The 23,050-nt window shown below is 42.5% G+C and overlaps 1 protein-coding gene across 8 annotated transcripts in view; it reads right to left on the bottom strand.

Moving 5' to 3' along the window:
* HIVEP2 (HIVEP zinc finger 2) overlaps window positions 1-23,050 on the bottom strand; it is a 136,832-nt gene that overhangs the window by 77,206 nt on the left and 36,576 nt on the right. For 3 of the 8 annotated variants that reach the window (XM_077175454.1, XM_077175455.1, XM_077175456.1), the window contains exon 1: window positions 7,462-7,639. The exons of the other annotated variants lie outside the window; for them this stretch is intronic. The gene's annotated coding sequence lies outside the window, so the exon portion shown is untranslated. Of the gene's footprint in view, window positions 1-7,461; window positions 7,640-23,050 lie in introns of those variants that run through there. 8 annotated transcript variants of the gene reach the window in all.

The raw sequence follows: 23,050 nt of genomic DNA, 5'->3' as shown, positions 1-23,050 counted from the left end.
GGTAGCACAACAGAAGGAAGTGCACAAACTCATTTACAAGGGCATGTGGACTACAAACATTTCAGTATCAAAGAAGGTAAATAAAAAAATGTATATTCTCTATAGTCTCTTTATATTTCCAAACATCAGAACAACATAACAGCATATAAACTGTATTTCAAGTGGTGGAAGAAGTGTGTGCTCCTCCATTATATAAAGATGGTGTTTCTAATCTACGTTATGCAGACACAGTAAAAATTACCTTCCACAATGCCAAGGATTGTTACATGGCCTCTTTTTTCTTTAACCTGCATTTTCAAAGAGTCGTTACTTTACTGCCACAGTGCCTGATGTTTGTGTGCCTGGTATTTGTGTTTGCTTTAAAATAATGGCTGTGAGGTGAAGGTAACTTGCCCTTCTGACCCAGTGCGTAATTGTACAACTGTTTGTGCAGTAATAACCCACGGTACACATAAAGTGACAGTTCTCTAATTGGCATTTGCTGAACACAAGGGCACCCTCTGCAAACACAGTGGCTTTTTTTATTGGCAACCTCTTTAATTATTTCACTCTTCTAACACAGAATCTCCTTTCTGTCATTAGAGAAGAACAAAACGTTCCTCGCCACAGCCACAGTAATACTATATATTTCTTAATACCTATCACTGAATACTATTAAAGATTAGCCTTAAAAGACAGAGTAGTATTAACAGCTGTCCTGGGAATTTGTTCCAGAAAACGGAACACTTCTGACCTTTGAGTCTATGTTTCAGTGCCTTTTTGAGATGCTTCAGAACAAAAGTTCAAGTGGCATCTCCTTTCAGTTTGTCTCATCTTGTTGCATGTTAAAAGTGAGGACAGAAATCCAAGAGAAGCCTGGCTGGTGCTGCTTTCCCTTGCCTTCAGTTCTGCTGTGTCAGCTGATGCTGGCACATGCAGCATATTTCTCTGCTTCCTTTGGTTTTGTCTTTCCTTGGTCACTGCTTTGAGTCCCCACCCAGCCATCTCCACAGCTCTCCTGTCACTGCCATGTTATGTAAAAACTCAGAAATGGCTTAGGAAACATTTAAATCTGTGCTATCTTGGCAAGCAGCTAATCCTTGAAGCAAATGCTACTTACACAACAGAGTGCCTGCATTTCCTACCCTGGCGTGGAGATGTCATGCCTCATCTCCTAAGGCTGGAAGAAATGCACAGCGCTTCATAAAATAGCTCTGACTTTCCATTTCTACTGTATAAGCATCTTGTTATCTGTTTTTATAGGGAGGGAAAATGGGAAAGGGAATTCCTGGAAGAGATTACAATTGTCAAACTGGCTTTTGATATCTGTTAAACAGCTGAAGCATTAATTTTTTGGCGGCACTGTTAAAAGCCTATGAGAGCTTCCTGACTGAAGTGGAGGAAATAGTACATTTAGTTCAACTACAAGCTGTACTTTTTAAAAAATCCATATGAAAACAGACTCATTATTCATTTTTCTGTTAATATGTGGTTTTGCCCTGCAGTTTCAGTAATATTTTTTGTAAGACCTGGCAGTCTCAAAAAAGAACTGTAACTTAGAGCTAATGTTTTAATAAATTCTTGTTTATACTATAGTCAAACCAGAACAAACAAAATACAGCTACAAATGACATTTTTATAGGAAGTCAAGAAAAAGATTCATGTGTCTGAATATTTTAGTTACAGTGTGGTAGGCATGACTATTATTTCCTGTAAAGCCAAATTGTATCTTTAAGGAACTGGAAGAAGGCTACCCTGGGAATAGAACATGGATATGACTTGGGCCTCTAAAGAGCAGCTGGATAAAAATACCTTACAGTTTAATGCAAAACTCCCATCAAGTATTCCGAGAATTTTACAATGGAGCAATGGCAAGATATGGCCATGAGAAATATCTGGAGTCTTCAAAATACCACCATGCTGGATTACTGCAAATGCCTCCCTCTGTGGTTAAACTGATGAAAAATTTCACAAAGAAGGTTTGCAGTGAGATAGGCAAGAAAATGACAATTTTTTAAAAAGTGATCTTAGAATCCCAGAAATTAGATCAAAACAGAAATTACCAAAGTCTATTAGATCATATTGTATCTAAGAAAAATCTATGTAGTATATTTTTCAGCATTTTGTCCAGTTCACTTTTTAGTTGCTCCAACTAATCAGGTCCTCTAGTTTCCATCAAGAGAACAGACTTCCACCATAATGTTTTTTTTTTCCTAGTAGTTAAACTAATGGTCCTTTTGCTCATTTGCATCATTTTACTACTTCATACCTCTTTGAGACATTCCCTTCCAGGTGATCTTGTCTCTGATACCACTATAATATCTAATTTAATAGAAATCAAGGTATAAAATGCTAAACTAAAAACAGCAACTGACCTTCTGATATGCAGCCTTGCTCCCTCTGTAACCAGCAACAAGCTCCTGCTTGCATGAGACTGAGCTCCTATACAAGAGCTGTATGGAGAATGGAGACCTAACAGCAAAGTAGCCTCAAAAGGCTCCTATTTTCTTTAGTCAATGTGATGCTCCATGATTTGGTTAGACTGAGAAAATTTGGTTACTATCACTTCTCCCTGCATGTTAGTGAAAGGGGGTTTAATAAGTTTTCTGTTTCTTAGTTGTAATAACCCCTTTTTATTCCCAAATTTCAGACTTCCAGATTAGGATGTCTGGCTGGCCTATGTCTAAAGAATAAAATTCCTTGAAGGAGAGAAAGGAGTTTCACACTGCAGATTGTTATCCTATCTTCCAAGCAAGGGACAGAAGATGTCATGACCTCATGGACTGATTTTGTATCTCTGTCCCTGAACAAAGATGGTCCCAAGCAGCACACAGGAAATCCCCAAACATTCATTCACTTCACAACCCAAAAGGATAAATAAGTGTGCAAGAAGAAAAGAGAGTCCATCCTTGAGGATGCTGGAATAATTTTGTGAAAAAAAAACTGAGTAACTGGTAAGGAACTTAATTTTTTAACTTAGTTGTTACTATTTTTAGCTAGCAGGGTAGCAACTGGCAATTATACTTGAGAAAGACTGTTTGAGTTTTTGGAAAACTCCTCAAATGCTAAAGGCCTGTCTGAAGAGGGACAAAGTCATGTCATGAAACTAGAGACACTTGGCAAACTCCTCAGCAATTTTGAATAAGTACCTTGTACTGCCCTTGTGTTATTAGCTATTGCAGTATCATGTAAATCCTTCATGACAGTGCCATTTTTGAAGTGCCGCTGTACCATCAGGTGTCCTGACATTATCAAGGCTCCTGGGGATGTCAGTGTGTGGTATCTCTTTCTTCCCTCCTTTACAGCAAGTTTCCAAGCCAAGATGTGCAAAAGGCCAGGATGTGACTCAGAAAAAATGTAATTTGGCTTAGAAAGAAGCTTCTTCCCTCACTGTCTCCTTGGAGTCCAGGACCTCTTTATCCAGGATAACCCCGTCCATTAGCCACTCCTGTCTCAGGATGCACACCTGGCTTTTCATCTGAGAACAGTGGCTGGTAGGGAGTGCTGGTGGCTGCAAGCAGATGGACAGGGACCCTGGGCTGAGTCACTGGAAGCTCACCACTTGTTGAGCTGTTTGAGGTCCTGCAGGAAAAATGCTCACTTTGTGACACTAAAGAGAAATACTTCCAAGAGCAAAACTTGCTAGAAGAACTACTGCTCCGTGTAGATATAGGAAACGAGACCAGGAAAAGACTTTGCCACAGTTTAAAGGAGTTGGTGCCAAACTACTGACATAAAGGAGGTACCTTCCTGTCTGCCACAGTACACAGCCTTCACCTGCAGTATATTCCTTCTCTCTTCTGCCCACGTGCCAACAAACAGGTGGATTTAATGGATTTAATTTAAATTAACTGTTTGATGCCAGGGTAACATTTATAAATCTATGAAATTACTGACAACCTAGTCCTGGATCTCCAACAATCTTATTAAAGACACTAACCACTTGCAGGGAGGACTGAGCTGATGACTAGAGGTCTCAGAACCAAGGTTATCAGGCACAGAACACACAGGAAGAGCTGAAGTGTATCTCACTCCATTCACTCACATTACTGTATACAGTTACATCAAAAAGATGGAAAACTCTTCATTCACTGGACCAAGTGGACTTAAAAAATTATATCCACAAAAATGAAGTAACTTTTTTCACTGTTCCAACTTTTCTTCACACTGTATTTTTCTTGTATTATTTCCTCCTCTTCACTTTTGTTACTCTATCACTACAAATATGAGCAATGTTTATGAGTAACTCCTTATTTTTCCCTACAGAAAAGTAATGCCTAAATGAAGTGATGGCTAACCTTTATTTCTTCCACGATACCCAAAGGAGCAAAACCCAAAACAAACCAATGAAACTATATAAGCTATTGCTCACACAAACTGACCAAAACTGCAGTTTCCAAGCATCTGGGAATTGGTTCACTCATTTCAACTGTACTTTAAGGAAACACAAAGATCACTTTGAGAGATAAAGTATTTATGACTATAATAGATGATTTTGAATGAAAACAAGCAAAATATACCATGTCCCCTGAAAATGTCAAATCACACTTTGCCTCATATTTCAGAGTATTTTTACAACCTATAGCCAGCTCACACTAATAATGTATATTCACTTGTGTTTAAGATTTCACTAATGAATGAGCAGCACTGCCTGCTCCATACAGTCACTCTTCAAACAAAATAGTGCCATCAAAACGGTGGGCCATGGCAAGGTTTTTTCTTTTTCTCTTCTTTCTATCCCAGAGCACCTCTTTACACTCAAGAGTATTTAAGCTCTGAGAGTACTTTGTGTAAAAATGATCCAAGGCTATTAAATACCAACTCATGACCCTCAACAAATACTCAACATACATCAGCTGTACAGAGTGAATAGTCATAGATTTAACAGGTGGGAGAGAAAAGAATAGCATTTAATCTTAAAACAGATTTCAGAATGAAGCCCCAGTATTCCTGTGTCAGATTCAGTCTCCGTTTTTGCCTCCCAGGTACGGTAATTACAGTCCTGTGCCCACTGGGAACTAGTTGCACATTGAAACACCAACACACTTTGCTGGAGGAGGGAGAGCTTTGCCGATGGAGATATTACAAGATGCAGCAGGGAATACTCTGACTTTCGGTCAATGTGCAGTATCCCTTGCTCACAACACCCAATTATTTTAACTAAACAGATGAATATCTGGTTAGCCACTCTGCAGGGAAAGTTTCAAGATTTTCAAGACGGACACTGAATAAATGAAGGCTCTTCTGGACAAACAGGGCTTTAGCTACTGCGGTCATCATTCCTCAATTCAAGCTGTGCCAGCAGAACTTGGTGCCTGCTCTTAGTTGCTGAAGGCAACAGGGTGTAGGCATACAGACCCAGGCATCCATGGGCCGTGACTTCACTGTAGGGTCAGCACCTAAATTAAGTTTGTCCCCAGCGCGACATCTCTGTCACAGCACACAGGGAGGTACCTACACACCCTGCCACATGCCAGTTTGGAATTCATCCCTCTGCCTTGGCCTCAGTGCCAAGCATCAGGAAACGGCAGGCAACTTGCCAACACTTTTTCTTAGAAAACGGCAACCCTTTCTGGAAATGTTCTAAAGGTTTGGAGAGTCTTTCTCGAAAGGTGGTAATGCTGAGCTTTTGCACAAATACTGTAAATGAAAGCTACCCCAACATACTATCACTATCCTAAAACATGATACCCCTAAAAATGGGGGCAAATGAGGTCAATATTAGCCAAAAGATATTACTGTGGAGCCAGGCATTTTGATTCCTAGAAAGCTGAGGTAAATGACACATTATAGGAGCATCAACCAGTTAGCAAGCTTTACATTTGCAAAGCATACCCTAGGAAAATCCACTGATTTTTAATGCAAATGACTCAAGATTCATCAAAACATTTTGTGCTCAACCTTTTACAGATTTTGCATTATATAACCAGTTTGTCATGAATCCCAAAATGTTACTGAAGCAACTGAAAAAAACAAATCCAAAAATAAAAGAGTATACTTGTAAATCACAGTTCAATGAAGACTTTTCCGTTCCCTCCTCTCCCCCTCTTGATTTTCCGAGCTTCTTTTTAATTGCTGCTTCTCTTCCTACTGTTTCTGCCGAATGCAATTCTTGACCAGCACTCAACTAGCCAGAGCAGATGAGGAAATTTACTTCAGCCCCAGTGCATGTGCTGGACCAGGCACCTGTCTGAAAGGAGCAGAGAGGTACACACAGCCCGTATTGCCCAGAGCGAGGGCACACCTGCACGCACTGTGCCAGCAAAGGCACAGACAGGGGTTAACTGCCTTCTGCAGGAAGCCTGGTTCCATTCATTAACTGCGACCTCTGGGCTAGTACATGCGGAGGAGGGAGCACACAGGCGAGTTCAAACAAAGCTGCTGTTTTCCCTCTGAAACTTTTCAAGTCTCAGAATCTCGCACAAACCCGCTCCGCTGTCACCTGAATGGAAAACAATAGCAGGCGCTCAAACAAGCGAGACCCGTGTGAGAGTTTGCAAGCCCAGCCTGTGCGGAAGGCCACCTGCCAACAGGAAGAAGTGGTGAGAAGGAATTTGGATCCAGCTGCTATCCTCCCTCAGCCAAACAATGCCACACGATAAACAGCATTAAGGATTTTTTTTTAATCCTCAATCACACTGGGAGCATCTATATCTGTAATTTTTACTCCCTGGTTACCAGGAGAAGGGCTTGAGAGATTTCTGTGCACAAGTTTGCAGACAGCCAATCTCTTGTTTCCTATCATAGCTTTATCAAAGGGATTGAGACAAGAGGAACAGGAGGGGAAGAAGAAGAAATGACAAAGTGCCTCGCTGTAGGGCTGACTCAAGCTGCTAAATTCATCACAGGTAACACAGAAAATCTTGTAGCTGTCTTGCAGCCCCATTTCGTATGTCAGACAGAAAGGCAGAGTGGACACAGAAAGAGGAGATAACTCAGTATCTGCAGTCCTGACTTCCTTAAAATGAAGTACCGAACACCAGGAAATGAACTACGACTGTGTGCTCAGTGGGTCACTGTGGCAGGTGCAACTTAACCTTAAGACCACGTAGCCTACTGCACCTCCAGATTTAGCCCAGGCAGCACCTGGGTGAAGCATGCCAATAAATCCACTCGCCGCCGATGGTAATAAAAAGGGTTAAAAACCAACCAGACTGCAGCTGAAAATTCCACAGCGTTTCCCTCCACAGCGCTGCGAACTGCGCGTCTCCCTGGTTTCTAACGCACGGGAAAACTGTCCTTAAGATTGGCCAGCCGAACACATGGCAAGGCCAGTGCCACCGGCGGGCAGGGATGGCTGGGGAGCCGGGAGAGCTGGAGCATCACGGCCGGGAAGCGGCGATCCTCCGGCGCGGCCGCTTCCCGGCGTGCGGGGACGCGCCACTGGCGGCGGCGCCGGATTCACCGCCTGGCAGCCGAGGAACCCCCCTCTCCTTCCTCCCCGCCCCAGCCCCCGGTGAACACCCAGGATCTGGGCACTACCTGCATTTATCAGCAGAGCCATCCCGTGTCTTCAGTCATTCAAGGAATTTAACAGCCTGGAAATTCCCGTTGTCCATTATTTGAGGTCACAGATAAAAGCTAAACAGCAGCCGTGACTCCCATCAATCATAAGTCACTCACTGATAGAGCGTATGGTAGGAGACCTACTGATGTAAGCTAGTCACCAGAGAAAATACCCACTGATGACGCATATCCAGGCACAAAAATAGTTACAGGGCCCCCAAAGGGATTATTCAACAGCCTACATTTAGATATTCCTTCAAGAGACCCGCAGTCAATTTGCTGCTATTAGATGGCTGGGGAACATTGAAGTTTAAGTTTCCTCAGCAGACATAACCACAAAGAGCTGGTTTAAATAAGCTACTGCAATTACAAGCTGTTTTGTAAATTTTAACACTGCATTATAGCGATTAAGTCTAAACAGAACTGGTTAAAAAATGCTGTATAGCCTTTGCTCTCAATATTTACCAATCCCTCCAGCATATTAGCCAGGAATGAAAAGAACAATTTAAAACTCATTCACAAATTTTTAAACTAAGCCCCTCGTGCTAGCCTAGAGCAATGTTTCTTTATCATAAAAACCCAAAACAATGTATGCAAAATGGTATGGGATACTTTGGTGCTGCTTAAATGCTATCTGGATCAACTTTTGCCTTAATTTTTATCCTTCTTTGGTATTTGGCTCTGTACTACACAAAAAGAAAAATACCCAAATAGTTAATTTTCTTGCACAAATCAAAACCATGTAAAGGTAAGTTACTGCAACATGCAAAACCACGTACTGTGCACCTGCTTTGAGCAGGGGCTAGAAAGAGGATCCCCAGAAATCCCTTTGAGCCTAAATTATTCTGCAATTCTGTGCAGCTGGATTTTTTGGCATTAAAAACATAATCCTCTAAATTAACCAATCAACTGATAATCCTACAATACTCCTGCCCCCTTCAACAGTTTCAGGATCCTTCTCATGCCCAGACAGCAACAAAACTTACGAGGCTGCAGCTGAGCCTACTAACACCGCTGAGCATGAAACACTGACTGTGCATTTTTGGCAATATTAAAATATTTATTTTTTAAAATATTTGATTTTAACATCCAACCCCCCTTTTTGAAAGCAATTTTGGTGCTTAGCTGTCTAAAGTTTACTGACTTTTTATTGCACATTTAGACTCTAAATATAGGAAAATATTTTATGGTTCTGATGCCTATTTTATTGACATACTTTTGGAAAGCATTACCTAGCCAAACAAACATTCAAGGATTTATAGTGTTTATGCTGTAAAGCAGGAGAAGGAATTGTCTCAGGCTATGAACTTCTACCTCACTTTCTTCATCTGTGATAACATTATTAAAAATAACACCAAAAATTATTTTTAGCACAACTGTTTCGTAAAGCCCTCATGTTTCTCTCATGCATCCATATGCTGCCAGTCCACATGGCCTAATTTAACGGCCCTAAGAAAAAATATTGGTGCCCTCTAGCTGATTTTCCTCACCAATTTCCTGCAGACACTGAGCAGCAGTCTCTCTTTTCTCCTGACATTCCTGGGTCTTTCACTGGTGCCTCCAAAATGCAGTGCCCTGGAATAAAATAAGGCACTTCCTACAGAAGGTACAGGAATCAAAACACTCAAATCCCTTAGTGCTCTCAAGTGTAGGAGCTCTTTAAATAGCATAAATGCTGTAAAAAACAGAGGACGTGTAACTGTGTTCAATACCACCTCACCAAGAACAGGTGAAGCACCTAAGTATACTTTGTAGCAAGTCTGCACATTCCATGGGGAAATACAACCTGCAATTTTGCATGGAACACAGGAAGCCCCTCACCCATTCAGAAGTTATTCTGCAATTCCCCTCTATCAGGAGCCTTCAAAAAGCTTGTAAGTCTTTCACTGTGTTCTGCCACACATTCTGAGGTTAGTTGCTGATGGATCAGACAATTTCACAGCTCAGAGCCCAGGGCCTCCCTTTTGCCATCACACAAGCCTTGGCAAACAGGGAGAGCTTTCCTCTCCTCTCACTGATGTCAGTCAAAGGGACAGACTCCCTGTTCCACCCTCCCTGCTCCCGTCCCCTCTGCCTCCAGCCCCTCTCCTGGAGGCTGCATCAGGTACCACTGAGGTACAGGACCACATCACCTTTTAGCTGCATGTCCCTGTCCAGCAGGGACCCAGCTGGAGCACAGCTCCAAAGCTGGGAAAGCCACGAGGCAGGGATGCTAACACATACTTTGAACACCATCTCCAGTGTGACAGGTGACGTCAACAAAACAGTGTCCAAATCCCAAAGAGGAGATCTCTCCTGGCTGAAGGAAAACCCCTGCTGAGGAAGAGCTGTCTCAGGAAATGCTGAGCCTGTGGTGGCAGGCAGCTGCCTGGCAGCTGCTGGAACAGCTCTTTGGCACCTCTGAGTGAGTGCATCTGCTCTAAGCCACACCAGTGGCTGCCCAAAGGATGCCAGAGAACAGAGTCTGTGTGGAAAGTAGGGTTAAAGCTCTGTTCTCTTCCTCCTTGTCCAGCTAAAAGAGGCAGAGGTTGGCCGGAGCTGGCTGTCTCTGTGCATTTAATTAAAGCCATAAACCTCTGTGGAGAACTCTGGATGGCCCTATTAACCATTAATCAAATTAAACATAGAAGGGAGATCAGGATCTGAACCTCAAAATAAATACTGTGAGACAGACTAACTTTTAGGATTGCATTCATAATCCTCAGAAGGTCTCTAAACCTTGATTGGGAAAAAGGAAGCTGCAGCATATATCGTGTACTTTTGTGTTTGAACAGCAGTTGCAAAGCAGAAACTGCTCAAATGAGTGGGAAGCATCAGGCTAATCCTGCAACTTCCAGCTATCTTTGGAAACTTAACTTCCCATGTGCCATCTTGCCTTTGGAAGACAGAATGGGTTAATCACAGTGGCCAGGCATTTTGGAAGGGTCCTAGGGCTCCATTTCTTTAGTGCCTTACTACAACATTCCAGCTAATGTTCCTTTCACATACACCTCTAGGAAAAGGATGCTACAGACTCAGTCAATACTCATTAGGCAGTTTTAATCCAAATCTCTACATCAATTAAAAGATGAAGGGCTTATTTGGACATGGAACAAACCCTTTGTTCACATAAAAGAGGCATTTTATGCCATTTGGAAAGTGAAAATTTTGGCACAGTTCATTTTTCGGCTTGCTTGGGGTTTTTTAGTTGGTTTGTTGTTTGGGGTTTTTTTTTTGGGGTTTTTTTGGGTTGTTCTTTTTTTTCAACCAGCTGTGACTGGAATATGGGAGACCTAGAACAAGGCCAGTTTGTGCTATTTCTTCTCTGCAAGGCAACAGACTTTTCAAAAGCCTGATGTCTTGAAACATAAAAGAACACATCAAACCCTTGAAGAGAATAGGTACAGATGTGGTAATGTGACAGATGGGAAGTGAAGGTGGTATCTCTGGGATAGAAGGAGATATGGTGGAAAAATTAGGATCTGGCAGGAGTAGCTTTTGCTTTTTCCAGTAGTAAAATGTGTCACTTTTCAATACAGAGAAAATATAATGAAAACAGGTGAAGGACAGAACAGGAATCATGGTTACAGTGGTAACTAAGTATTCCCATTTAATTAAGTCTTAAAGAGTGTAGAGATGTCCTATTATCACAAAACTTCATTATAGTTTTAAAAATGCTGTGTTTGAAGTAGGAAGCTGATGAATTATCCCTTACTGGCCCAGGAGCATCCAGTTCTGAATATATATTAATGTAGTGTAGGAATATTGTTTATGAAAAGTAAAGAGATTATGATTTTTCCAAAGACAGTAAGGGAACATCTCACATTAGCAATTTTTTATTTGAAATTTCTGTGATTTTTGAAACAAGGGGCAGTATTAGAAAATATTGGCTCACTGAGGATGGGATAGTACGGTGCATTTCATCACTATATCGTACAACATTAGATAAACCAGGACACTGATGTCAGGAACATAAATATAGTTCATGCTATTCTCAGTCTGTCTGCCCATCAATGTCTTATGGCCTTTCTCTCACTACTAGCGTTGGTAAAACAGGTAATATTGGTTATAATTGAAAAAAAAAATTAAAATATTATAGAAGCACAGGCTTCTGAGACTACATATTGATTTTTCTTTATTTGGAAGCTCTCCTTGCATTCAAGCACCCCTGAAGAAATCTAAGATGAATAAAAAAACCCCAGTATTTTTATCTGTGGAAATAAGTACACTTGAAGTTAAATTTCAAATTAACACTACCTTTGATATAATCTAAGCTAGATACATTGGTAGCATATTTAATAGTAAATTACAGAGTTTATACCAAAGTTCTAAAGTAAATCAAACCACAAAACTAAAGAAAGCTATTGCCTGAGCACCTGAAACTGGGTTTTCTTGAAATAAGAAACTAGCATTTGATAGCAATAGCCTTGTCTGTGTACAACGCTATTCCAAGATAATAACTAAAAATATTTTAAGATCTATTCTTTACCAAAATTCCTTTAAAGTATTTCTAGAATATGGTGATGAAAAACTACACTAGTCTCTGGTTTGTTCACATGGTATGTATGCCCCTTGAGTGGAAGGGACCAAATAACATCAATCATCAAAACATGACAGATTTATTCTATATATTATTCTACACTGACTGCACTGGTGGATAAGGAAAGAGAAACTGATGTCATTGTCTGGCCTACTTTAAGGTCTCTGATACAGTCTCACTCAACATCTCTGTCTCTCTGCATTGAGGAGATAAGGATTTGATGGCTGGACCATTCAATAGAAAGGGAACTGGCTGGATGGCCATACCCAGAGAGTTGCAGTCAACCTTTCAATGTCCAAATGGATCTGCATCAAGTAGTGCTCCTCGTGGAACCTTATTGGGACTAATTCTGTTCAATGTTTTAATTAATGACATTGAACATAGTGGAATTGAGTACACCCTTAGCAAGTTGGCAGGGGACACCAAGCTCAGTGGTGCAATTAATACACTTGGTGGAAGGGATGCCATCTCTAGGGACCTTAATAGGCTTGAGAAGTGGCCAGTGTGAACCTCATTAAATTCAACATGGCCAAGGCCAAGGACCTGCACATGGGTTGGGGCAACCCCCAGTATCGGGACAGACAGGGAATGAAAGGTTTGAGAGCAGCCCTGTGGAGGACTTGCAGGCACTGTGTGGTGGGTTGACTTGACAGGACACTAGGAGCTCACTACAGCTGCTCTGTCACTCCCTTCCTCAAATGGACAGAGGAGAAAAACCACAACAAAAGAGATAAGGATGGAGGAGATCACTCACCACTTACCATTACAGACAAAACAGACTCGACATGGGCAAAGAAGTCTAATTTCTCGCCAAAAAAAAAAAAAGGGTAGAATAATGAGAAATAAAACAAACTTTAAAAAAAATTCCCCTCACCCTTCCCTTCTTGTCAAGCTTAACTTCACTCCAGACTTCCTCTACCTCCTCTCTGCCAGTAGTGCAGGGGAATGGAGAATGAGGTTGTGTTCACGGCCTCTCCTTCCTCCTCAGGGGGAGGACTCCTCACACTCATTTCCCTGCTCCAATGTGGGGTCCCTCCCATGAGAAGGAGCACAAGCTTCCCATGGGGTTGCAGCCTCTTTCAGGCATCCCCATGCTCCAGTGTGGGGCCCTCCATGGGCTGTAGTTGGGTATCTGATCCACAGTGGAACTTCATGGGATGCAGGGGGCACAGCTGCCTCACCAGGGTCTGCACCCCAAGAATCTGTGCTCTGGAGCCTGGAGCACTTCCTGCCCCTCCTTCCTCACAGGCCTTGGTGTCTGCAGGGCTGTTGCTCTCACATGTTCTCACCCTGCTCTTCTCTGGATGCAATTGTTGTTGTGCAGCAACTTTTTTTTCCTTCTTAAATCTATTATTCCAGAGGTGCCACCTCTTTTGCTGATGGGCCCAGCCTTGGTCAGAGGCACGTCCATCTAGGAGCCAGCTGACATTGGCTCCATTAAACACAGGGGAAGCTTCTGGCAGCTTCTCACAGAAGCCACAGCTGTAGTTCCCTGCTACCAAAACCTTGCTACACAAACCCAATACATGCTTAGATGAAAAATTAGATAGGACCCAGCAATGTGCACTTGCAGCACAAAAAGGCAACTGCACCCTGAGCTGCATCAAAACAGTGTGGCTAGCAGGTCAAAGGACATAATTCTGTCCCTTTACTGGGCTCCTGTGAGACCCCACCTGGACAGCATATGCAGCTCTGGTGACAACAACAAGTCAAACACGGACCTGTTGGAGTGGATCCACACAAGGCCCCAAAGATGATTAGAGAGCTGGAGCGCCTCTCCTGTGAAGGCAGGCTGTGAGACTTGGGGTTATTCAGCCTGATGAACAAGCTCTGGGGAGACCTTACAGCACCCTTCCAGTACCTACAGGGGACCTGTAAGAGAGGGACTTCTTACCAGGGCCTGAGATGATAGGACAAGGGGCAACACTTTTGAACTGAAAGAGGGTAGGTTTAGATTAGATATGAAGAAGAAATTCTTTATTGTGAGGATGGTGAAGCAGAGGAATAGGTTTCCCAGAGGAGGTGGATGCCCCATCCCTGGAAGGGTTGAAGCCCATGGCAGGGGGGTTGGGACTAGATAATCTTTGAAGGTCCCTTTCAACCCAAACCATTCTGTGGCTCTGTAATTCCAGTGCACAGAATTAGGAGTACCTCAGAGATACTGTAAAGCAAAAATAAAGACAGTGACTGCAAAGAGACTATTCTGAAATTACATTTATTTCAGTTTGATGTTTGATTGCAAATCAGTAAAACAATCTTCATCCACAGGTACTGCCAATAAAAAATTAATTCAGAATGTATACCCATTTCTAACCCCATCTGGAAAGGGAAACACAGAGAGAGTGACTAGGGATATCACCAAAACTGGGGAGTGGGAAAGGGCAGCATACAGACACTCCACTATCTTCACTTTCTCCATCCCTGAGCACTGTGATAACCTAAGATCGTATTTAAGCGTTAATGACCTCACATGCACAGGATCTGACCTGCCCTTGAGGATGAAGTTTCATGCTTTAGTGAGGTCAGTGCAGTGGTAAGCTGCCACCCAAGAGGGGAGGATGCCACTTTGCTTCTTCCTCTCAATGCCAGCTGTGTGCTCCTGCCAGATCTAGAGCTTGCCTGTGTCCATGGGGAGCCAATCCAAGGCTCAGCCATCAGAAATCCCTGGCTATCCAACAGTTCAGTGCCCGCCCAGCTGGCCAAACCAGCCCAGTGTGGGCTGCAGAGGGCAGCTAGCAGGAGCAGCCCCTCTGGGACATGAAACCACAGCCAGGACAATGGGAAACCTTTCCTCAATCTCCAGCCACCTGCCCACTCACTTCCAGCTTTGGCAGCACTGGATAATCCAGGCCAAGGTAAAGAAAAGCTGACCTCTCAAAGTTGAGAGGCACTTCAGACACTGATGAAGACAACTCCAGCAGGGACCACCAGAGAGCCAGCAGGGCCTTGAAGGAACAGCAGGGGGAAGAAAGGAGAATGTCCAAACCACTCCATGCAAAGGAGAGAGACGCAGCTTGGCTGCAGCCCCCTGGCTGGTCCCTGCCACCAGTGCCTGCCAAAAGGGAGCTCACCCCAGAGGTGTATTGAGCTCTGCATTGATTTGCTTACTGGGCCTATTGAAACCCAAGTATGCCTGATGTTTCAGAAATGCCCATTTGTGATATTTTTCAAAACCTTTGTCCATTTTTTTCCCTTTGTGGCAAATTGTACAGATTAAATCCGTGAGTAGTTTCCTCTAAAAGAGATGGTTTCTTTTCTTCTTGTGAGGTTTTTTTCATATTGCTCATCAAGGAAAGAACGCAAGGATCAAACTCATAAAGCATTCTTAAAAATCTGATTTATTAAAAAAAAGTACAATTACCAAATTACATTGGTTCATCTTTTAAATTTCCTAAACAACACAGAAAAGAAGTATGACATCTCATAGAGACTCTTCAGGGATTTCTCCTCAAAAGACAGTTTCGCTTGTTAGTTATACCCAAATTCCCCTCTTCCTGGACTCCCTCAAGCCACCAGCTCTTATCTCTCATCTCTAGAATATGTTAAACTATGAAAAAAGCATTATCTTGCCAACTTGGCATAAGAAGAGGGGAGGTATCTCTCCTTGCTCTTATGGGAATGCCTACTGAAATGAAAGTTTTTGGGTTACTCCAGCTTACGCACTGATTAATATGACTCTTCTCTCACTGACATCTCCTTTTCCTGTGAAAAGTTCAAAAGTTCAGCTAAGCAACAATCTGATGTCTTAGCTTGCTATACAAGCCTCTGGGTTATTTAATCAAGAAATCAGATTTCTACAACACATAGAAGTCACTCACCACAGTCAGACTAGGAATTGTTGCTAATTAACAAAAATGCCAACATGCAATTATTTATTATATTAATTAATGAAAGTATATATAAGCAGCCTATCTGTAAGAAGTTAGATGCAATCTCTAACAGACTTCCTGCTGCTGTGCTGCCAGTTTCTCAGTGCAACTGTGGCCATTCCTAATTAAATAAATAATTTACCCTGGAAGATTTCATTGAGTGCCAGACACAAGCACCAGGGCTGGGTGAAAATAAATCACTGTCGGCAGCATGCCAGTACTCATTCCTAGAATCTATGGAAAACGGCTACTTCCCTACAGCAAACATTTTGCATAACTATTCTGCACAGCTTAATTGATCTCTGCAATAGCATGATAGTAAAACCTCCTCCATTTCCATGTATTTTAAGATAGTATTTCATTTTCTTTTTATTTCATTCTCTTCACATTTGCTGGCTTTTTGCATCAGTTGTGCAGCTCCTGGTACAGAATCATATTTTTTAAAATTTATTTATTTCAGGTGAAAGTCTTCCTCAATACCAACTCTTGGTATGATGCTGACCCAAATCCATCCCTTTAAGTCGACATGTTAACGCTCTATCACCATCCCCTGCTTTGATTTCTACCATACTCCTATCAAACTCAAGTTACTGCCTTCTCTACCAATGTCCTCTAATCATAAACTCATAAACCCTGCTTTTAATGTTTAACATTTACTGTGCTACACTGCTATTTAGGCATTTTCATAACCACAGAAAAAATTAGGAAAATTCTCACTTTGTGCTGTGATGTCAATCTATTTTAAAACCTATTTCAAGATACCACAACAAATATTATGGTGTGACTTCAATACCTGACAGCAGTGTAAACATCAGCAAGTTTTCCTGGGTAATGACAGGCATCTCAATTATCCAGATACTGTCTCAGCAAAAGGGCAGCCTGACTTACCGCATGGTCAATGACTTTCTCTGCATTAGTAATTTTAGAAAACCTAGACAGGAAAAAGAGTCCTTGGTTGCTCCTTCACAGAAAATTTCTCCATTCATTTTTGTGGTGAATTTATTGTTCCTGTTCAGAAGAGTTCAGGCATTCTGGGGGGGGGAGGGGGGTCTGCGCTCACCACTGCCTGCCCCACGCACCAGATCCAAAAGGTGAGCTGAGCTCCTGGTCTCTCTGCCAGGTCAGGTTTCAGTTGCTATTCCCCAGTCTTTCAGAGAATTTGGGTTTTTTCTTGCAAATTTTGGCAGTCAGCATGTGACACTTCTAATATAAAAAACCCACTGGCATTTCAAGAAAAAGCCAACCACCTTGATGGGGCTGCTCCCCTGAGGAAACAATGAAGGGAACACATTCCTCTCTGCATACACTTTACCCCAAGGCACATAACTTCCCAAGTGCCTCCCGTGTTTCACAGCTCCCAAAACTCTGCTCGACCACCTACCCACTTTTTGGCCAGCTGGCTGACCCAGAAAAGCAGCAGAGAAGCAGCAGCCACTGCAGGGAGGAAGAAGCAAGCACAGCTTGCAGAGCAGCACCGCGTGGGAAGGAGCTGCTGGCTGGGCACAAAGAGGGTCAGCTACAGCTTGCCCTGGAATGAGCAGTCCAAGGGGAGTCGGACACAGAGGTCATGAGAAGAAAGGACAGGGAAGAAAGAGCACACCAAGAGAAAGAGCTTTCTTCTTCTACCGCAGTTAACTCCCCTAAATTTCCTCCCTCCTCCTGGTTCCCCAGTTTCCAAAAATAACCTATACAAAAGCAAAAACTGCAGAGGCAGGGAGCCTTAAAAGAGCTGCAGTTGGAAAATACAAAAAGGTGGCAAGGGAATTTATTTAAAAGAAAAAAGCCAAAGAAAAAAGAGACACGCTCTTTTTGGAAAAGAACAGTGACATCTTTTAGCATGAAGCCATTTCAGCAGGGATGTAGGTCAGTAGCTGAAACCAGCACCTGTGGGGTCTCAGGTCCTGGGGCTGATGTGGGCAGCCAGAGGGGCCCAGGGGTTGTTTGGCTTCTCCCCAGGAAGATGGAGAAGTCTTGGGCTGGTCTTGGTCCCTCCTTCCCCCATATGATGCAGCTCAACAAATTGTTCCTCTTTAGGCAGCCACGTATTTCATGTTTCTGGTATCAGAAGATGCTTGACATTTGCCCTTAAAAGTAAAGGCACCTTAATGTGGAAAACATCTTTTAATGACTAAGAGAGCCAAGAGCAGATATTTGCACCCAAAGAATTCAGTTCCTCCCACATCAAAGCAACCTCCTAGAAAACTGATTATAAACAAATTAAAAAACAACTAGCATGCCTATCAAAAATAATTGTTTTGCTGCTGGCAAAGAATTAAAGACTCAGAGGGCCTGAAACAAACACTGGGGGTTAAATTTGATTCCTAATTTGCCAGACTGGACAACAAGGTGAGAGAAGGGGAAAAAACTCCTCCTGTTGTGTGGAAATGGTTGTCCACTGTTCACATGACATCTGTGGGATGGATGGTGTTCCTCTAACAATTGAGAAGTTAATTCAGGTACAGGTTGAGAGATTTGGGGTTACACAAACATCAGCCATCATAATTTCCATGTCACACCGGCTTTGATTTCAGGTGTATTACAGCACTCCAAAGACACATGCAATTCTTTTGTCTCTGCTTTTCAGCCCTGATCAAAATAAGCAAGTATTAGCACATCTCTGCATCACTACAGTGAGATACAGGAACATCCCCACTCACTCCACCAGAAGCAGCAAGACAGGACTCGCTGTCAAAAGGTCTGTTTTCACCAACATCTCCTTCTTGTGCCTTTCAACACTTGATTTCTCTATAATAGGAAAAATTATTAGGGTCTCCAGGTCTCCCCATGCTTTTAACATGAAATACTACCACATACTGCAGAGTCTCTCAGAGATGAGTGCCCAGAGAACCATTCCACTTCCTGTACAACAAACCCACTGTTTTGAATCAACATTTCCCCACCTCTGCAGACATTTGTTATCTTCTTGCATTTCAGTAGTGACATTCCAAAAGCTGGCTCTGAGGAGGAATTCCAGACTGATGCCCCAAGCTCAGTCCTCGGGTGCTGCATGGCCACTGTGGTGCTCAGACAGGGTTTGAGCCTCAGCCTGGCACACACTGCTACCACTGCCCACAAAACAACCTATTTCAGAGAGAGAATGTTTCTCACCTTAGTGGTTCTCAAGAAAAGTTTAAAAATATAAAGCAAATATCACCTAAGTCTTTAGAAAAGAAGAAGCAGAAATGGCAGAAATTATTTGGAGGTTTGGAGCTTTGGATAGGGTTTAAACCTCCTAATTTCTCATCTCTCTCTTCCCTTTTATGCTTAAGTAACCATTTTCAAATGACACAGCTAGCGACGCCAATGAGTTTTTCCACAGCAATCTTCTTCAGCCTCCTATCAAGATGGAAGTCACCACAATCTCAGAAAACATCCCCCGGCAAGCGATGGCACTAAGTGGGCCAAGCCACTCAGAGAAGCAGCAAAGCTGTTGAGAGAGCAGCATTTTTAGGAGCAAAGTTTAGGAGAGTGGGAAGAAGACAGCTTCACACAGCCTTAGCTGTTTTTCCCAGCAGAGCAGAGCTTGAGAAGGAAAAACACCACAAGCCTCTCATCTTCTCTGGCTTGCCACAAAACAGGGGTGTATTTTTCAGCAGGATCCTCTGAGTCTGACACCGAACTTAGCTCAACTGACATGAAATGTTAATGTTTAGGAACAAGGTAGGTGGAGAGGAGGAGGAAAGAAGACATTCATTATTTGATGCAGAATTCATTCAGAAGCTTCTTTGGAACAGCCAGAACTAAAATTTCCATTCAGCTCTTTATTTCTGGTAGCCTAGATAGCTTGAACAACTGGAAGAGGGATCTAGAGGGAGCCCTTACCCCTGCCTGCATGGCAACAGCCCATCCTCAGATACCTTCAGAGAGAAGCAGGCACATTTTTATGACTGTGAGTCTTCAGATGCAGGATGAGAAATTTTCCTTGGGGATATTCATACTGGCTTTAGGCTTCCAGACATGGTGCACAGAAAAGATCTGCCTCCAACCACCCATTCTGTTGCCTGCAACAGTCTCCCAATATGGCCCTACTGCTCCTCACCAGCCCTCAAAACCTCCATAAGAAGAAGGTCACAAGCTCTTGGTGCTACAAACTTAGCAACTATCATTTAAAATAGGCTGGACCATGCTAAGAAATTCATCTATGTATTTTATGTATTTTCTCCTCTTCATGTCAATCTGAATTCTCCTCCCTCTGGTACCTTCTTCCAGTTTGTGTATTTTAATTTTCTTGCTCTGTTTTTTATTTGGTTTGGTTTTGTCTACAAATCACCTGAAAAACAGTGTTTCCCTCAGAGGCACCAGAGGAGCATCTCTTTCCTTTGCTGCGCTCTTCCCAGCCCCATTTCTTCTCTGATCACCCTTCTGCCTTTGCTCTGTTTCCTTTCTCTTCCCATCCTTGATTTCTCTCCTCCTTTTCTTCTTTCTTTGATGCTCCTCTTGGTGCTTTCTCCTCATCCTTCCTGCCAAGCTGACTGAGGCACTCCCTGGGAAGGTGCTGACAAACAGCAGCTGGGCTGTTTGCAGGGCTGTATCAGGTAGGGACACCTACAAAGGAATCCTTGGGCTCTCTTGCTACATTGTTGACTGGAGTGATTCCTCCTCTTCATTGCTTACACAGTTCCTTTGTCAAAACTCAGGAAAATGAAGGTGCAACACCATTTGGGAAGCATATGCCAGTATTTAATGAGCTACATCTGCTTCCTTGTTTGGGGGGGCTGTGCAGAAATCAGAAGCCACAACAATAGTAAAATTGTGAGGATGTCAAGTGCAGCATTAGCAAGGGACCTGGTCTTACCAGCGCTGCTCTCCCTAAGAAAGAGAACATTTTAAAATGACACCTTCTTACTTTGCAGCTCTACTGCCTGGAGGGTGAAATCCACCCCTTTGTGGAATGCTGAGACAGGATCACTTCAGTGCTATTTATTCCCTTAGAAAAGATTTACCCACATTGCACTGGTCTCCTGAAGAGGGTGGAATTTCCTACAAGCAGAATCTCAAACTCAAGGTTCCCCCTGCAATGGAAGCAAGACTTGTTTTTAAGAAAAAATATATTCCTGCTGCTATTTAACAACAAACAAAAAACCCAAACCAAATTTTTAACAAGGAAGAAAAGAATACAAATTAAAAGAGAGATTAATTTTATCCCTCCTCTCCTCTTGCACAGTATAAGCACAGTTGGAAGTTGATCAACTGCTTTCTTCTTGCACAGCAACTTCCAGCTGCAGAGCTATATCCATCCCCCAGTTAGACAGAGAAACCTTGCTGAAATCTCTAGGCTAGATGCACTGGTATGTTCGGGCTGCTTTGCCTGTTTTAGCAATACAGAGCAGCTGTAAATCCAGTTTAACTTGCCACTTCTGTCAGCTTTACCATGCCAGATTAGCACTGCTGTTAGCCTCACAAATATCAACATCTGGAGGTTCTCCTACTGCCCAGTCTGACTTTAAACCTTGCAAATCTGCAATTCATCCACCCATCAGCACAGCTGGCAGGATCAGCCTGAGGTAGTTCTTCACTCTGAGAAAAATCAATTTATCACAATCTCCCATCCCACATTCCTGCAGTCAACCAAGCAGATCAAACAAAATTCACGTAATGATCAGTTCTCAGTTATTCCCTGGACAATTGCCCAGTTGTTCTGGAGAGTGACTCCTGACCCTCTCTGGGATCAGGTGCCTTTCTAGTGCAGGTCTGTGAATCCAAGTCAGCTGGGAAAACAAAATACACCATTTCTTTGTACTTTTATATTTCTTTGGATGTCAGGAAACAGAGCTAAGTCTTGTTTCCTGCTCCTCAGCCAGGGGAGGTAGGGGAAACTGGAAGTAGATGCAGAGAAAGGCAGAAAGAGGGCAGATCAAAAGGATTAAGGAAAATAATATTCATAATAAAAAAAATCACCAAACAAACAAAAACCAACCAACCACCCACTGCTTCACTCTGCTCTGTAAAGCAGTACATCTTGGAAACAATATGTCCCTCCACCCCCAGTCCAAGTCTTTTTCTCTAGGGATATACAACCATCTCAGGGATTAATATCACTTTCTTTCAACATTCAAGTGCTGCTGCACTTACAGTCTTATAAAAAACCCTCAGAAAACCCAGCTTCTTCATTTGCTTTTTGCCTGAGAAAAATGTATGCAAAGAAGAATCAGAGAGAATTGGGGGGAGTGGGGGGAGCAGGTGTATTCATGTAATTTTGATTTTCTAAGAACAAAGGCTTTACTTTATATATAAATAAGTTAAGGGGAAAAATTTAGGTGCATTTTATTTTTGCCCAGCTGAATCCCAGCCCCTCACTCTGAATACATTAATACATCCACCTTCAGCACAGTCGGGCCCTCCGTGTTGCCATGGAACTGAAACCTTTGCAGTTTGGATGGCGATGCACTTATGCTGTATTTATGCTTTGGAAGCATACTGTTCTTACGCTTCCTATAACAGAAGCAAAATCACTGCATAGCATTAACTCCCTTCGTATTTAAGGCATTCAATTCTCTCTTGCCTGCTCGTCTTCACACAGAGTTTGCTTTTTCCATCTTGCCACATGCAAATGAAACACATTTGACACAGCTATTCTCGTCTTCATGAACTCAACAGCTCACACGCTGAGCACATTATAGAAGGGCCATAAGACTGTGGTCTTTCCCTCTTTAATAGGAGGCTGCTGTCGGGCCTGCAGCAGCTGAGTCAGGGGCTGCAGAAAGCATAAATGTATGAAATATACGTGGATACAGAAAAGTATTATCTTTCAAGGTGGCATTTAAGCAGACTTTTTAAACCTAATAAACCTATGTGTTGCTAATGTTCTTGATGCTCCTGAATATTCTTTTGTCTGAATAAACAAACTAGATTATAAAGATGCTGCAGTAGGGATGAATTCTTTCAATACCTTTCTTTAACAACCTAGGCTAGTGGGATATCAGTGGTGAGCAAAGCTTTGGGCACTTCAGTTAGAAAAAAAACAAAGTCAGTACAATTCTGTGTCGTCCTAAAGATTTACCCTACATTGATTATCTTCAGCAGATCTGAGCCTTTTGCCAATGCTTCTGAAAATGCCTGTACACAAATTGCGAATACATAGATTTTTATGCTGAAAGCAAAAGCAGAGTACAAAAATATCCAAGTTCATTATAAAAAAGATTACCATAGTAAATAAATAAACAAACAAACAAATAGC

The sequence above is a fragment of the Agelaius phoeniceus genome, chromosome 3 (genome assembly GCF_051311805.1).
Source record: "Agelaius phoeniceus isolate bAgePho1 chromosome 3, bAgePho1.hap1, whole genome shotgun sequence".
NCBI lineage: Eukaryota > Metazoa > Chordata > Aves > Passeriformes > Icteridae > Agelaius > Agelaius phoeniceus.
The sequence above is the reverse complement of the archived record's forward strand: the minus strand, read 5'-3'. Positions and strand labels throughout refer to the sequence as shown.